Source organism: Schistocerca cancellata, chromosome 2 (assembly GCF_023864275.1).
Source record: "Schistocerca cancellata isolate TAMUIC-IGC-003103 chromosome 2, iqSchCanc2.1, whole genome shotgun sequence".
NCBI classification, from domain to species: domain Eukaryota; kingdom Metazoa; phylum Arthropoda; class Insecta; order Orthoptera; family Acrididae; genus Schistocerca; species Schistocerca cancellata.
Genome location: NC_064627.1, coordinates 448,749,721 through 448,768,053, shown reverse-complemented (window position 1 = coordinate 448,768,053; position 18,333 = coordinate 448,749,721). Strand labels below are relative to the sequence as shown.

At 42.0% G+C, this 18,333-nt stretch overlaps 1 protein-coding gene and 1 pseudogene across 1 annotated transcript in view; both read right to left on the bottom strand.

The window, feature by feature from the left end:
* Positions 1-18,333, bottom strand: part of LOC126161941 (stimulator of interferon genes protein homolog) — a 309,484-nt gene that overhangs the window by 225,656 nt on the left and 65,495 nt on the right. The window lies entirely within an intron of this gene.
* Positions 16,110-16,219, bottom strand: LOC126163302 (U2 spliceosomal RNA; annotated as a pseudogene).

Below are 18,333 nucleotides of genomic sequence, written 5' to 3'. Positions count from 1 at the left end.
AAGAGTTGTTGGTGGTCATATATGGTATTACGTATTTTCAAAGTTACCTGTACCTTAGGAAGTTTAGGTCATGACAAACCATGATTCATTGAAATGGCTGCTTGGTTTGAAAGGTCTATGTAGTAAATGAACTCAGTGGGCACTTAAGCTTAGTGAATTCGAATATGAGATAATCCATAAGCCAGGATGATTACGTGCAAACACAGATGCATTAAGTCATGGGGGAGTGGTGTTGAATATTAGAGAAGAACATGGAAGAGTGGGAGGGGGACACACATTTAAGTCAGAGCCACATTTTATTATTCATGAGAGGTGGTTGTGTAGAATGATGAGTTGTGGACCACATGTGTTAGTTCTAGTGGTTTTTCAGAAATCTCATGACCATATGTTGTCAAGTGATGGAGGGTGACATATGATGGATAGACATGTAGAAGAGAAGTTCTGCTGGAGGAATAGCAAGCACGACGTCGAGCAGTATGTTAAGAGACTGTGTGCCATGTGCGCAAAGGGCTGACATTGCAAATTAAAAAGTGCCATTGTAAAGATTACCAGAAGTGTCCAATCCAGTTTGTACGTTAGGGTTGTATGTCCTCAGGCCCTTTTGATAAAACATCTGCAGGGAATGTGTACATTCTCATGATCATTGATCATTTTTCTTGATTTTTGGCAATGGCACCAATGCCACAACAGTCAGCTAGTACAGTGGTGTAGGCATTAGTAAAACAACTGGATACTGAAGTCTGGGGTACCTGACACCATAATTGTGGATCAGGGTATAAACTCTGTCTAGAATTTACTGAAACGACTGTTCCACATGTTGCGTATATGGAAGTTATGGATGGGTGCATTTCATCCACAGACCAAAGACAGAACTGAACACATGCACAAGGCAATTGTAAAAATGTTGAGTTATTACATTAATCCAGGCATGACACGTCTTCCCTCCATCCCGATCGTGTAAAATTTGATGGTCAGTACTGCAGTGGGCTTGTCACGATTTGAGGTAGTGTATGGCAGGAAGATGTCATCTGCCTTTGACATCTTGACTCCTAAATTAGGGCCAGATGGCAAGGTGATACGGAAGTTTGCCAGAAAAATAAGAGAAGTTTGGAGAGATGTACAGAAGGCAAACACAAAGACACTAGAACAGCAGGAACTGCCAAACAGATGCATAGGCAAGCTGCCTCAGTACAGTGTGGGACAGTGGGTGATCATCACAAATCCCTATAGACCAAAGGGGAAAAACAAAGAAATTCTAAGTAAGTACAAAGGACCTTATGAGGTCATAGAAATGACCACTGAGATGTAAAGCAAAAACTATATTTTACATCAATGTGAAGATATTGTTCCCCGAAAAAATGTCTGATATACATGTCAGTCACATAAAGCTGTTTAAAGAATGGTAGAGGGGATACCGCAGTTATCAGCAATCAAACAGAAGGAGAAAGTTACAAGGGTTAAAAAGAAGAGACCTGGAATTGATGAGCAATGTAAAGTGCATGATGTGTTGTATAGGTTAAGGTTGCATAAGTAAGCTGTACAACTGTAATTTGTTGTGAATTTTTTCAGGTTACTGAAAATCCCTATAGACCAAAGGGGAAAAACAAAGAAATTCTAAGTAAGTACAAAGGACCTTATGAGGTCATAGAAATGACCACTGAGATGTAAAGCAAAAACTATATTTTACATCAATGTGAAGATATTGTTCCCCGAAAAAATGTCTGATATACATGTCACTCACATAAAGCTGTTTAAAGAATGGTAGAGGGGATACCGCAGTTATCAGCAATCAAACAGGAGGAGAAAGTTACAAGGGTTAAAAAGAAGGGACCTGGAATTGATGAGCAATGTAAAGTGCATGATGTGTTGTATAGGTTAAGGTTGCATAAGTAAGCTGTACAACTGTAATTTGTTGTGAATTTTTTCAGGTTACTGTATCACAGAGGGTGTATTTTTATTGCCATAGGGATATTTGTTTTTTTGAGGGTTTGTTAGTTTTATTCACGTTGTCATTATCGATATTTTTGAAGTATTGTGCATTCTCAGATGCAGGGAGGGGCTGATAGAGTAATGTTGGTCTACAGGCAGTCTCACATGGTAATGTCACTGGTAAAAGTTGGAAATGTGCATGCAAGGGAAAGTTATAGTCTGCCTGGCTGGCGAGGTATGGATTGATATGCAGACATATGAAGCAAGTTTGTTTCTGGGGAAAAAAAATGGTACAAGTACTATGAAGGATCCTCTTCTTAATTTAACTTATTTCCAGAGAATGGGAACACATCGATTATACTCAGTATTCACACTATAAACTGTATGATTGCATTGCTACAAAGAAGGAAGATTGGTAGGGTTGAGAAAACTCTAGCTTCAGAAAAGTGGAACAATTACACAGGCCAATGAAAAAAATTTTTTTAAATCTTTTTTTTTACTTTGATAGCTGATTTTTATAAACTGGATCCAAATCTGGCCTTAGTTTTTTTTTTATCACCCATAGTTTTTGAGCAATATGCTTTTTATTATATAGTATAAAAATCCTATGCTATACGGTAAATGGGGAAATTAATAAAATGCTTCGTTACAACATAAGCATGGTTTGTATTTACAGTAACCTACTTAAAACAGTGATATGTGTTAATAGAGGTTTCACTTGTCAGTTGGAATTGGTTTTTATTTTCTTTGAAGCTTTTTGTGTAGCTTTTTCCTACAATGAGTCGCTTGCTGAACTTCTTGTTGAAGTGACCAACAGTAGTCCCCCATCATGTTGGTGTTCCAGTGGCCTTGGTAGCATTTTTCCATCACTTTAATGTCCTGGTGAAAACGCTCTCCTTGCACCTCACTACCATCTCCCATATTGTCCGGGAAGTAATCACGGTGACTGTTCAAAAAGTAAACTTTCAGGTTCATTAAATATCCTAAAGTTTTAAACTTCTTTAACATAGTAGCTATAATAGAAACAAATTCTGGGTCTTTTTCATGTCCTAAGAACTGTGTAATGCTTGAATGATACCCATGCTTCTTTCACATTTGAGGTCATTTTGGATTCGAAGCTAACATCAAACATCAATTTTCTAATGTCAGGTCCAACAAAGATGCCTTCTTTTAGTTTAGCTTCTGAAAGGTGTGGAAACTTTTGGCAGAGATAATTAAAACATGGTCCATCTTCAGGCAAAGCATTTACAAATTGTTTCATTAGGCCTAACTTTATATGTACAGGTGGAAAGAGTACGTTTTTTGGATCTACAAGGTTTTTGCATAGATGTTCTTCTCACCAGGTTTTAAAGACTCCCTCACAGGCCAGTTCTTTATGCACTGGTGTTGATCCCTAGCCCTACTGTCCCATTCACACAACAAGTGTCAGTGTCGTCGTAACTGCTGTCTGCATCACGTCTGCTGTGCAGCGAGCTATGTTCATTTAAGTATTAACTGTATTTTTCTTACTTGTCGCTGCTTCTTCCATGTGTTTTTGCTTTTAGGAAGCTTTAATTGTCGAGTGCTAGTAATAATGTTCCATAGATTTCGTGTTTGTTTTGAACACAGTCAGGGAGAGTCCCTTTAGTCAGCCATAGTGCCAGTAGTGCTAGTGTTTGTTTTGAATACAGTCCAGAGACAGGTAGTGCTATTTTCATTGTTTTCTACAAGAAGTGTCTAGTAACCACAGTTTAACCAACTATCAGTCGCCTTTAGTGAATTAGCAGTCTAGTTAAAAGTTGATTAACTCTCTACAGTAAATTGATTTTTTAGGATGGATAGGATGTGTGACTGCTGTGTATGGACGCAGGAGGAGCTGGCCACTGTTCACAAACAGCTGAACGTGCTGATGGCCGTGGTCAGCCGTCTTCAGGCTGCTGCCTCGGAGTGTAGCGGCAGTGGGGAGTCTGGTGCGTTGCATGGTACACCCCAGGTGTTACATGCTTCATCCACTGTCCCTGCTGTCGAGACATCTTCGCGGGTACAGGGCGTGGTTGGGCCACCCTCTCTCCAAGAGGAGTGACGGGTTCCGCAGCGTTCGCGGCGCACGAGGTGGAGGGTCCATGTGGAGGCTGGCCGTGTGGCATCGCCCGCTCTGCCTGTGAGTGGACACATGGCCGCTCCTTCAGCAAGGTCCAAGCAGGCACACGGGGGGGGAGAGGTTAATTAGTGATTGGGAGCTCCAACGTTTGGCGGGTGATGGAGCCCCTTAGGGAAATAGCAGAAAGTTCGGGGAAGAAGGCCAGTGTTCACTCTGTCTGGTTGCTGGGGGGTCTCATGCGAGATGTGGAGGAGGCCCTGCCGGCGGTGATAGAGAGCACTGGGTGCACCCGACTGCAAATTGTTGCTCATGTCGGCACCAATGACTCCTGCCGTCTGGGTTCAGAAGTCATCCTCAGTTCATACAGGTGGTTGGCGGAGTTGGTGAAGGCGTAAAGCCTCGCTCCGGGGTGGAATCTGAGCTAACTATCTGTAGTATCATTCCCAGAGCCGATCGCGGTCCTGTGGTTTGGAGCCGAGTGGAAGGCTTAAACCAGAGGCTCAGAGGATTCTGTGGAGATCTGGGGTTCAAATTTCTCGACCTCCGCTGTCGGGTGGAGAAATGTAGGGTCCCCCTGAATAGGTCAGGTGTGCACTACACGCAGGAAGTGGGTACAAGGGTAGCGGAGTACGTGTGGAGTGCTCATGTGGGTTTTTTAGGTTAGAAAATTCCCTCCCTAGGCCCGACAAGACACCTCCTGACACGCGGCAAGGTAGGAATAGGCAAAATGGAACAGGAAATAACAATATTAATGTGCTAATAGTAAACAGCAGGAGTGTCTATAGAAAGGTCCCAGAACTGCTCTCATTAATAAACAGTCACAATGCCCACCTAGTACTAGGGACAGAAAGTTGGCTGAAACCAGATGTAAACAGTAATGAAATTCTAAACTCAGATTGGAATGTATACCACAGAGACAGGCAGGACAGTGAAGGGGGAGGAGTGTTTATAGCGATAAGAAGTGCAATAGTATCGAAGGAAATTGACGGAGATCCGAAATGGGAAATAATTTGGGTGAAGGTCACGGTTAAAGCAGGCTCAGACATGGTAATTGGATGTCTCTATAGGCCCCCCGGCTCAGCAGCTGTTGTGGCTGAGCACCTGAAGGATAATTTGGAAAATATTTTGAGTAGATTTCCCCACCATGTTATAGTTCTGGGTGGAGATTTTAATTTGCCGGATATAGACTGGGAGACTCAAACGTTCATAAGGGGTGGCAGGGACAAAGAATCCAGTGAATTTTTTTAAGTGCTTTATCTGAAAACTACCTTGAGCAGTTAAACAGAGAACCGACTCGTGGCGATAACATATTAGACTTTCTGGTAACAAATAGACCCGGACTGTTTGAAACAGTTAACGCAGAACAGGGAATCAGCGATCATAAAGCGGTTACTGCATCGATGATTTCAGCCGTAAATAGAAATATTAAAAAAGGTAGGAAGATTTTTCTGTTTAGCAAAAGTGACAAAAAGCAGGTTTCAGAGTACCTGATGGCTCAATGCAAAAGTTTTGTCTCGAGTACAGATAGTGTTGAGGATCAGTGGACGAAGTTCAAAACCATGCATTAGATGAGTATGTGCCAAGCAAGATTGTAAGAGATGGAAAAGAGCCACCATGGTACAACAACCAAGTTAGAAAACTGCTGTGGAAGCAAAGGGAACTTCACAGCAAACATAAACATAGCCAAAGCCTTGCAGACAAACAAAAGTTACGTGAAGCGAAATGTAGTGTGAAGAGGGCTATGCGAGAGGCATTCAATGAATTCGAAAAGCCTAAGAAATTTTGGTCGTATGTCAAAGCAGTAGGTGTATCAAAACAAAATGTCCAGACTCTCTGTGACCAAAGTGGTACTGAAACAGAGGATGACTGACTAAAGGCCAAAATACTAAATGTCTTTTTCCAAAGCTGTTTCACAGAGGAAGACTGCACTGTAGTTCCTTCTCTAGATTGTCACACAGATGACAAAATGGTAGGTATCGAAATAGACGACAGAGGGATAGAGAAACAATTAAAACCACTCAAAAGAGGAAAGGCCGCTGGACCTGATGGGATACCAGTTCGATTTTACACAGAGTACGCAAAGGAACTTGCCCCCCTTCTTGCAGTAGTGTACCATAGGTCTCTAGAAGAGTGTAGCGTTCCAAAGGATTGGAAAAGGGCACAGGTCATCCCCGTTTTCAAGAAGGGATGTCGAACAGATGTGCAGAACTATAGACCTATATCTCTAATGTCGATCAGTTGTAGAATTTTGGAACACATACTATGTTCGAGTATAATGACTTTTCTGGAGTCTAGAAATCTACTTTGTAGGAATCAGCATGGGTTTCGAAAAAAACGATCGTGTGAAACCCAGCTCGCACTATTCATCCACGAGACTCAGAGGGCCATAGGTAAGGGTTTCCAGGTAGATGCCGTGTTTCTTTACTTCCGCAAGGCGTTCGATACAGTTGTCCACAGTCGTTTAATGAACAAAGTAAGAGCATATAGACTATCAGACCAATTGTGTGATTGGATTGAAGAGTTCCTAGATAACAGAACGCAGCATGTAATTCTCAATGGAGAGAAGTCTTCCGAAGTAAGAGTGACTTCATGTGTGCCGCAAGGGAGTGTTGTAGGACCGTTGCTATTCACAATATACATAAATGAGCTTGTGGATGACATCGGAAGTTCACTAAGGCTTTTTCCAGATGATGCTGTGGTATATCAAGAGGTTGTAACAATGGAAAATTGTACTGGAATGCAGGAGGATCTGCAGCAAATTGACGCATAGTGCAGGGAATGGCAATTTAATCTCAATGTAGACAAGTGTAATGTGCTGCGAATACAGAGAAAGATCCCTTATCATTTAGCTAGAATATAGCAGGTCAGCAACTGGAAGCAGTTAATTCCATAAATTATCTGGGAGTACGCATTAGGAGTGATTTAAAATGGAATGATCATATAAAGTTGATCGTCGGTAAAGCAAATGCCAGACTGAGGTTCATTGGAAGAATCCTAAGGAAATGCCATCCAAAAACAAAGGAAGTAGGTTACAGTACACTTGTTTGTCCCCTGCTTGAATACTGCTCAGCAGTGTGGGATCCGTACCAGATAGGGTTGATAGAAGTGATAGAGAAGATCCAACGGAGAGCAGCACACTTCGTTACAGGCTCATTTAGTAATCGCGAAAGTGTTATGGAGATGATAGGTAAACTCCAGTGAAAGACTCTGCAGGAGAGACGCTCAGTAGCTCAGTACGGGCTTTTGTTGAAGTTTCGAGAACATACCTTCACTGAGGAGTCAAGCAGTATATTGCTCCCTCCTACGTATATCTCACGAAGAGACCATGAGGATAAAATTGAAAGATTAGAGCCCACAGAGAGGCATACTGACAATCCTTCTTTCTACGAACAATACGAGACTGGAATAGAAGGGAGAACCAATAGAGGTACTCAAGGTACCCCCCGCCACACACAGTCAGGTGGCTTGCGGATTATGGATGTAGATGTAGATGTAGAAACACGGAAATTTGGTAAAGCCACCTTGCTGACCAAGGAGCATGCATGTTAGTTTTAGATCGTCACATATAATCCAACCATGAGCAGAATAGCCTATTTTATTTAGCACTATTTCTAGGTTTTCATAGCTTTCTTTCATATGTACAGAATATCCAACAGGTATAGCTGCATACATATTGCTATTGCATAGAATAACTGTCTTTAAACTAGTTTTGGATGAAGCAATAAACAGCTTCCAGTCTTCCTTTATGTATTCAATACAAACCCATTGATCAGACCGGGAATGTCTAAGCAGTACACTAAATCATCTTCTTGTTGAAAAAGCTTGAAAAAATTGCTGCTCTCTCTTTCTATACATGCATATGTCGGTCCCAACTGACAAAACGTTCTTTTTTTTTTAATCTAGAGCCAAGCAAATTCAGCTTTTTCTCTCATTAAGCCCAGATCCCTAACCAAATCGTATAGCTTGGTCTGGGTAAACAATTTGGGCCCTAGACTTTATGTATTACAATGAAATTCATCATCATCAGGTTCATCTAAATCAGATTGTACATCATAAAATACTTCCGTTGGAATAGAATAGAAATTATCTGGTGGTTCGGGAACCGGCAAATCTACACCATGCCCTACTGGTCGGATGGTGGACGGAAGGTTAGGATAGCTTATTACCTTCTTGTTTTTCGAAGTTGTTTTAAGTATCATATTTTGATTTTTCACTCTAAAAAACATAAGAATAAGGTATTTTCAGAAAAAGAGTCTTTACGTTGTTGGCCTGCGTTATTATGGCATGACTTGTGAGATAATTGGGACAGACTTTTATCTTCTGGATATGCTGAAAGGCTCAACTGATATGACAGTGTTAAGGAATATGTTGTACTGGGTGCAAGGATCTCCGACAGTATTACCAATTCAAAATTTAACTTATTTAAATAACACGCTCAATTCAGAAGTTACACAGTCCTTTGACAAATTAACAGAGTTGCATCAAAGGAGAATTTCAGTGGAACAAATGTAGCAGCATATACACCATTTCCAGGAAAAATAACAGCACAAAGTGTTCTTGTTCTTGTTCGTCACTATATCCTTCTGAATCTGCTTCATGTATTCATCTCTTGGTCTCCCTCTATGGTTTCTACCCTCCACACTGCCTCCAATACTAAACTGGTGATCCCTTGATGCCTCAGAACATGTTCTACCAACCGATCCCTTATTCTAGTCAAGTTGTGCCACAAATTCCTCTTCTCTCCAATTCTGTTTAGTACCTCCTAATTAGTTACGTGATCTACCTAACTAATCTTCAGCATTCTTCTGTAGCACCACATTTCGAAAGCTTCTATTCTCTTCTTGTCTAAACTAGTTATCGTCCATGTTTCACTTCCATACATGGCTACACTCCATACAAATACTTTCAGAAACGACTTTCTGACACTTAAATCTATACTCAATGTTAACAAATTTCTCTTCTTCAGAAATGCTATCCTTGCCAGTGCCAGTCTACATTATATATCCCTCTACTTCAACTATCATCAGTTATTTTGCTCCCCAAATAGCAAAACTCATCTACTACTTTAAGTGTCTCATTTCCTAATCTAATTCCCTCAGCATCACCTTATTTAATTCAACTACATTCTGTTACCCTCATTCTGCTTTTGTTGATGTTCATCTCTCATATCCTCCCAAAGTGTTAGTAACAAGCATATCAGCTACCGGTTGTAGTGTGTTTCTAGGAGTATGTCTGGGTAAGATGCAAACAGGCTCAGGCTGTGGATGTACCAACACATCAATTACCAGTAGAATGGCTGACTGGCAGGCTGGTGAAGCAATTAGTTTTAAGGACTTAATTAGTTTATAAAAGTATAACAGGGGTAAAATGTAGTAAATTAAGGGGCAATGCAGGTGTGAAGGGAAGTTCCACATGTGAACACTACATTGTGAACTGGAGGGAGGGGGGGGGGGGGGGGGGGCAGTTGTCCTCAATATATTAATTAAAAGAGTTAAGGTGGTTTAGTGGGAGCCTGATATTAAAGATTCAGGATGAATCTTCTCAGTATAGGCAGGGATTTGGGGAATTCTTGACAATTTTGCACAGTTGTGGCCAGAAGACAGAAGTTAAGGACCGATGGAAACATCAGATAGAAGGTTCTGGCAATGCTGATATTAACCAAATGGCTCTGTGAGGCAGGTTTATGAGACCATTTGCAGGTGAAGAGACACAGCATGGCAGGCACTATAAACAAATGTGGAGATGGGCATGTGGAGTAATCAGCACAACACAGCACACTGACATGCTTCAAAAACCCATACAATACAGTTTCCACAGTGCCTGGCTGAAGTGGGCTAGAAAAATCTGACATTATAATTATTAAGGAACACTCCACCTGTCCCCTTCAGAGGGACATTGACAATGTCAGAGGCAAAAGGAGTATAGATAAGGGAGTCCAGATATTCAAGGCAAAAAGGACACACTACCCGTCCCCTTCAGAGGGACAATGGCAGAGGCGAAAGCAGTATAAATAAGAGAGCCCAAGCATTTGTGTCACCATTCTGTCCACAATTCTAACCTGAGAGAATGAAGACTGTTTAAACTGGAGGCCAACCACAACTGCCACTTGGTGATGAACTTCGGCAGCCAGACAGCCCACTGAACTAACCACAAAGCTCCATTATGGACACCTCACAGCTGTGGTGAGGCGGGCCCAAAGCTTGGCACTGCACAGATTGTGAGGTAACAGGCGAATCATCGCGCCCTGAAAATATTCTAAGTTCGGAGGAATCAGTGGCCGCACGGACTGCTTGGCGGACACGGGCCGCTCTCGGCAGGCCAACCACGTAGTGCCAGACGCTGGCCGAAGCAAGAGGGGTCCAGCCGCGTGGCTGGGAATTCCATGGAGACGCTACACGCTATGTTGATGAAGGAGACATGCCAGGAGTGCCAAAGATGGTGGACTTTGTGAAACCTTAATGGCAGACATTTTAACAGTTCGTATAGAAATTAATAGCAGCCAGATGAATCATGATACCTCAAAAAGAAACATATACATTATTATTATTTGCACGACAATTCTGGAGGTGTAATCAGATGTTCAATATCTTTATTAGTTTAAAGTTTAGTATCTGACTATAAATTAGACAAGTAACACCCAACAACGAATTTCCAAAATGTAAATGCTTCATCCGATTTCGTCGATCGACATGTCCTTAGAAAGCTATTAGTGTAAACCTAAATTGGTATAAATTACAGGCATGTAACTTGGATAGTATATGAGTTATAGGTGGTCAGAGTGTCTGATTACTATTGATCACATCAGGCCATAAGTACTCCACAGTTACACGAAAAAACAGTAGCAGCATGTTTATAAATATACTTATTCATCTATGTCTTTGTTTATATCCAATGTACACTATACATGAAGAAATTGGTTGAATATTTACTGTATGTTAGAAAGCACAGAGACATTAGGCTCCTGGCCTACCTTTCGCTTCTTTTCTTTTGATATATGTTTATTTAATAGTTTATGTATTTAATAATGTGTGTTAGTGTGTGTTTATGGTCCAGCCATAGGAATATTTATTTAATTTCAAGTATTTAAATGTAGATCCACTATTTCGTATGTGCTTAAATATGTTTGTGGGTGCGTTAGCTTGAAGACATGGTGCGAGTGCTCCAGCCAATCACAGCACTTGTGAATGGGGATGGAAGCGGGAGAAGAGCATCGTTTCGAGAGAGGACAGGGTAGTTCTGAAGAGGATGGCACAAGACATGAGACTGAGTGCTGGACGTGGACAGTACAGCGCGATGGATGCACAGTCGGCGGAAAGACTTGGACAATGGAACAGTTTGCTCGTGGTCGCGGAGAATAGAAATATTTCGGAGTGCCGCCCTGTGCTCTTGTGTGATTTCCATGGCTTCTGCAATGAAGACAAAGTGTGCATTTAGAAGTGAATATCTCGCAAGCTATGTTGTTGTTGTTCACAACTAATTATGTGCAGTAGGAATCTATTGTTTCCCTGTTATTCAACTTATATTTTATTTAATTGCTGGACCATCAACACCAATAAGTGTTTTGCAGAAATATACAGCATTCTCAAAAGTACTCCTGCTATCATACTCATCATTTAAAGTTGTTAAAATAGTACCTGCAGATTTTATTTACTTGCATTCTTTCATTTATAGATGTGTAGTTCATGTTAAAAATTCGCAATTACCGAGTGATAGGAAACTTCGACCATTCGATTCATGTACTTATTCATATTTTATACTGTAGACTCAGCAATATTTGGCCTGTAATGCGGCAACTACGTATCCCAGCCACTAGACATCGAAACCAACCAAAACTTTGTTGGAGGATGCGTAGTTGAGGGCCACGACCACCAGTACACATTTATTGCGAAAGCCCGCAAGATGCAGGGAGCAGGGGCACAGCCAGCCTCTGCTCTCTGGGAGACACTATTTGATGGACTGCCAGCTGCCATTTGCAAGGGCAGAGCCAGGGCACGATTTTGTGACATCCTGGTTCCAAGGCTGTCCTCAATCACCGATCGAGCTGCCCTGGGTAGACGACTGGAGCTGCTAAGGCTCTACTAAAAGGACAGCTACTGCCAGTTTCCCTCTACATGGTGACCATGATTAGCACTTGAGGAAACAGCCAGCTGTGTGGGCTTCCAGCTCAGCCAACACATGTTGTCGGCCATGCCACTGAGTGAGGATAGGAGCCGTTACTTCTTCTAGGACAGAGTGGCTGGGTGCTGGAGCAGCAGATTTCAGTGCTGGCTTTGTGTTGATGCACGTACACACATCACGCTGCTGTCACCAGGATCAGCAGAGGCACTGTTTATTCTTCGACAGAATAAAGTCAATGCCAAAACTGCCTGTCTATCTCTATACACCCCAGCAAGATTCACACCTCTCTCCCAAACCATATGTCTAAGTCACCCTTGTGTGTTATGCCCCTGAGGCCATAGTGCTGTAATGCATCTAATATGCACTACAGCATATTCTATCATAATTTCATTCAAAAATATCTTTGTAGGATGGACCTATGTTCTTTATAAAGTTAAAATTACACTTTTAGGATTAAAGTACATCAACTATACTGTACAGTTCGTGATACATGAATTACTCATATAGAAAACTCAGTAATTTTTATATCTTTACTATCTATCATAGCATATGGTGGAAATGCAGCTGAGTTTGTTTCTTAATTATAAAAAAATTACCTCTGGCTGCAGGATAGCTTTAAACTTTTTTATTACATGATCGATTTCAGGAATTACATTTCCATCTTCAGCTGCACCTGTGCGCATATCAAAAATTTTCCAAAAATTGCATTACAATAATGGTCTCAGACACTCCATTGCACTGTTCACCAAACCTGATAACCACAAGCAGTCAGTAACAGTAAGAGGTTTGCAACACTACATACACTTGTTACCAAAGTCTCATTTATTTTTAAAGCTCTCTCTTCCTCTCCCTTTGTTGGTCCCATATGTCTCTGTCTTCACCATATCCCATACAGTTTTTATTTTGTTGCTTGATGTAATTATCATTTTCTTGTAATAAAGCTGCCTCAATTTATGGATTACTTGCTTCAATATTTTGCTGTATTCTTTGTAACGCATTAAAATTCTAACATCAGAGCTGTTCCTAGATTGTATATACAGTCTTCTTTTTGTCCCACATGATATCTTTATTCCTTGTGTAATCCGCGGTTTATTTTTTGACTTCAGTTTGATTTGAGGTAGCTTCAGGGGAAAACAATTATCAAAAGTGGAGGTAACTTTATTAATGAATGCTTTGTATTTTCCATTTGAGTCATAAGTATTGTGAACATGTATCCAGTTCATGTCTTTGAGCAATTGCCTAAATTTAATTTTTTTACCTATTTATTACCCTCCTGTACTCAGATTTAATAGATTTTTTATCCTGATGAGTTTCAACATTTATGATGCTGCATGTCATGATCAAATAGCCCATTTGCTATTGGTTTTGTGATATGACTTTTTTCCCTAGATTTGTCAACAAAGATGTTATCAATAGCAGTCTCAGAGCATTTATATAGCCTAGTAGCAAAGTTTACAGTAGGAACTAAATTGAACGATAGTGTTACTGACTGCAATAATTGTTCACTGACAGAGCTTTTTAATCAATCCACATTAAAAATCACCAGCAACATCATGGTAAAAAACAAGAAAACACTTGTTTTTTACCATGAGATGGAACAGCAGAGCATCCAGATTTTTTATGAAGAGTTAAAATTTCCTGAAGGTGTTCCATATATATCTACTATTATAAAGGACGTATTATGAAATACTACTTCTGTTGCACAAATTTAAAAAAAGAAAGAAAAAAAACTATTTTGCAGCCCATGGGCTACAAAGTCAAAGTGTGAACCAAGGGGAATCTTCAGCAGTAAGACATTATAGGATAAAATATAAGTTGCTAAAATCACTAGAATTATCTGGCTGGATCAGTGGTCAAATGATGCAGGCATACTAGAAAACATTAATACAATAGTAATTTCTACCTTCTGTGTTAATCAACAATGAGTAACAGACAGGCACAATGAAAGAACCGTTACACATACAAGATTACGGTCAAAGCCTTCTTCAGAAAAGAAAAGACACACATTCACACAAGCAACACACTTCACGCACAAAATGACTACCTCTGGTCCCTCCAGCCAGAACACAAATGTTGAAGAGTTGAACAGAAGCAGCAATCTGGAGTGAAGTTGGGAAGAGGGAGTGAGAGCAGCGTATGGATGGGGGGAGAAAAGTCAGTGTTGCCTGTGGAGCATGTAGGGGTTAGATGGTAACAGGACATTGGGAGGCTGAGGGGGGGGGGGGGGGGGGGGAGGGGATGGGGAGTGGAAAAGGAGAGTAACAGAGAAGGCGGTCGTGTGTGTGTGTGTGTGTGTGTGTGTGTGTGTGTGTGTGTGTGTGTAAGTAACTGTTGAGTGGAGGGTGTGGGGACAGTAGGTTATCATAGGTTGAGAAGGGGATTGTTTCGAGAGTGAATAATGTGTTGTAAGATATCTCCCATCTCCTCAGTTCAGAAAAAAAGGTGGTTGAGGGAGGATATAGACGGTCCAAGAAGTGAAACAGCCATTGAAATCAAACATATTATGTTCAGCTGCATATTGTGCCACAGGATGGCCCACTTTGCTATTGGCCAAAGTTCGGCAGTCGCCATTCATCCTGGTGGACAGCTAATTGGCGTTCATACAAACATAAAAATCTGCACAACGATTGCAGCAGAGGTGGTATATGATATGGGCTGTGGTAGGTTAGGATAAACCTGTGATAGGACTGGAACAGGAAGTGCTGGGTGGGTGGACTAGGTAGGTCTTGCACCTAGTTTGGGATTGGGGTTGGCATGGGGGTGACTATGATGTGCAGGTCAGGTGGGTGATGGCGAACCAATTTAGAAGGGGTGGGAATGATCCTGGGTAGGATGTACCTCATTTCAGGGCACCATGATAGATTATCAAACCTCTGTTGAAGGACGTGGTTCAGTTGTTTCAGTATGGGGTGGTACTGGTTGACAAGGGATGTGCTCCTTCGTAGCTGGTTCTTGTGGGTGGTGGGAGGATTGGGCATTGGGGTGGGGGAGAGATCTGTTTGTGGATTAGGGATGGGAAATAGGACACCTCTGTAAAGGTCTTTGTGAGACCTTCAGCATAACAAGTAAGGGAATTCTCGTCACTGCAGATATGCCATCCCCTGGTGGCCAGGCTGTAGGGGAACAATTTTTTGTTGTGAAAGGAATGGAAGCTGTTGAAACGCAGCAGTAGTTGGTGAGTTTAGTGTGGACAGAGATGTGGATGGAGCTGTCAGGGAGGAGAAGGTCAGTGTCCAGGAAGGTGGCACACTGGGTTGAGGAGGACCAGGCAAAGAAGATGGGAGAGGTATTGAGGCTGTGAAGGAATGAGGATAGGGCGTCTTTGCTGTGAGTCCAGATCATGCAGATATCATCAATGAATGTTAACCAGACCACGAGTGTGGAGTTTTGTGAGATTAGGAAGCCTTCCTCTGGATTGTGCATAAACAGGTTGGCATAAGAAAGTGCCATGCAGGTTCCCATAGTTGTGCCATGGATTTGTTTGTATATCTTCCCTTCTTATGAGAGGTAGTAGTGTGTTGGGATTAAGTTTGTAAGATGTATGAGGAATGAGGTCATGGGTTTACAATCTGACAGACATTGGGAGAGGTAGTGTTCAATAGCAGCAAGACCATGGGCATGAGGGAGGTTAGTGTATAGGGAAGTGGCGTCAGAAGTGACGAATACGGATCCAAGAGGTAAAGGTGTGGGGGTGGCGGAGTCTCACTGAAGGAAGTGGTTGGTACCACTGATGTGGAAGGTTAGATTTCAGGCAATTGGCTGGAGGTGTTGGTCGATAAGGGCTGAAATTCTTCCAGTAGGAGCACAATAACCAGCTACAATCGGGTATCCAGAAGTGTTGGGTTTGTGGATTTTGGGGAGCATGTAGAACATGAGTGTGTGGGATGTCATAGGGGTGAAGAGGGCAATAGATTCAGGCAAGAGGCTCTGGGAGGGGCCTAAAGCTTTAAGCAGGGATTGGAAGTTATGTTGGAGATCTGGGATGGGATCACTCTGGCATTTTAGTATTGGAGAGCGCTGTATCTTATGAGCAATTAAGCTGATAAGAAAAGATACTACACTTTGATCTTAGCCAAAAGGACAAGAAGCAATTTTTGGATAGGGCTGACTCTTCTGTGGGCCTGGGAATTTCAGTGGAAAGATTAACAACAATGTTCTGCAATTGTTTTGGCTCTGGAGTTGGTGGAGCGGTGGTAGGTAGTTTGGGATGATAAGGCAAGTTGCAAAAATCAGCTAGGCAGGTTCTTGGTGCTATATGAAGTTGTTGAGGAGGAACACTATCAGTAGCATAAAAGTTTGATAGTGATGTCTCAGGATGGCAGCAGGACCTCAGAAGGACGAATAGCTTGGCAGTGCCTGGAATGCTCTTCCATATACTGGAGTGCTCACGTAGGGACTGCCGCAGTAGCAGTACCTTGAGGAGGAAGCAAATGATGTTCTTGGATGCCTCTGGCTGGAGATTTGTTTTTCCAGCACCAGGTTTGTGAGAGACAGGGACAGGGATAGGGACAGGTGAAATCTAAGAAGGTGAAGGTCATTGTGAAAGAAAGTGTTGGTTCCAGAGAAAAGAATTTTTATGATTAGGCTGTCGGGTAGGATTCCATCGTTTAGGCAGCATTTAAGGAAAGGGTGTGAGACTGTGTTTTAGCCAGGGAAAGGGACAATTTTCGAACTAGGGAAGAAAGATGGAACAGGGGTTTACTATGGCAGGGATGGCATTGGAGAAACTGGAAATGATGTAGGAAATGGGCAAATGAAAGCACAACATAGTTGTGATGGGAGCTGGATTGATATTCCCACCTGTACTTTCCACTGTTTGATTATTTACTACCCATCATCCTGTAATGCTGGCAACTAACTTTTCATTTAACATTAAAGGAAATTTATAGTAAATTTGTTACTAAAAACACATCATGGCATTGATATTCCAAAGCAATTAAATACTATTAACTAATATTTGGTAGGCTATGAGTAACTGTAATTCCATGCATAATCTAACTTAAGCACACGAACTTTAACTTGATCTTATGACCAGTAGGCTTGACAATTTGTGTCATACACTTTATGAGAAATGCAGGTATGTTGTACGGGCATTATTCTACGAGGTGCATTCAAGTTCTAAGGCCTCCGATTTTTTTTCTAATTAACTAATCACCCAAAATCGATGAAACTGGCGTTACTTCTTGACGTAATCGCCCTGCAGACGTACACATTTTTCACAACGCTGATGCCATGATTCCATGGCAGCGGCGAAGGCTTCTTTAGGAGTCTGTTTTGACGACTGGAAAATCGCTGAGGCAATAGCAGCACGGCTGGTGAATGTGCGGCCACAGAGAGTGTGTTTCATTGTTGGAAAAAGCCAAAAGTCACTAGGAGCCAGGTCAGGTGAGCAGGGAGCATGAGGAATCACTTCAAAGTTGTTATCACGAAGAAACTGTTGTGTAACGTTAGCTCGATGTGCGAGTGCGTTATCTTGGTGAAACAGCACATGCGCAGCCCTTCCCGGATGTCTTTGTTGCAGTGCAGGAAGGAATTTGTTCTTCAAAACATTTTCGTAGGATGCACCGATTACCATAGTGCCCTTAGGAACGCAATGGGTAAGGATTATGCCCTCGCTGTCCCACAACATGGACACCATCATTTTTTCAGCACTGGCGGTTACCCGAAATTTTTTTGGTGGCGGTGAATCTGTGTGCTTCCATTGAGCTGACTGGCGCTTTGTTTCTGGATTGAAAAATGGCATCCACGTCTCATCCATTGTCACAACCGATGAAAAGAAAGTCCCATTCATACTGTTGTTGCGCGTCAACTTTGCTTGGCAACATGCCACACGGGCAGCCATGTGGTTGTCCATCAGCATTCGTGGCACCCACCTGGATGACACTTTTCGCATTTTCAGGTCGTCATGCAGGATTGTGTGCACAGAACCCACAGAAATGCCAACTCTGGAGGCGATCTGTTCAACAGTCATTCGGCGATCCCCCAAAACAATTCTCTCCACTTTCTCGATCATGTCATCAGACCGGCTTGTGCGAGCCCGAGGTTGTTTCGGTTTGTTGTCACACGATGTTCTGCCTTCATTAAACTGTCGCACCCACGAATGCACTTTCGACACATCCATAACTCCATTACCACATGTCTCCTTCAACTGTCGATGAATTTCAATTGGTTTCACACCACGCAAATTCAGAAAACGAATGATTGCA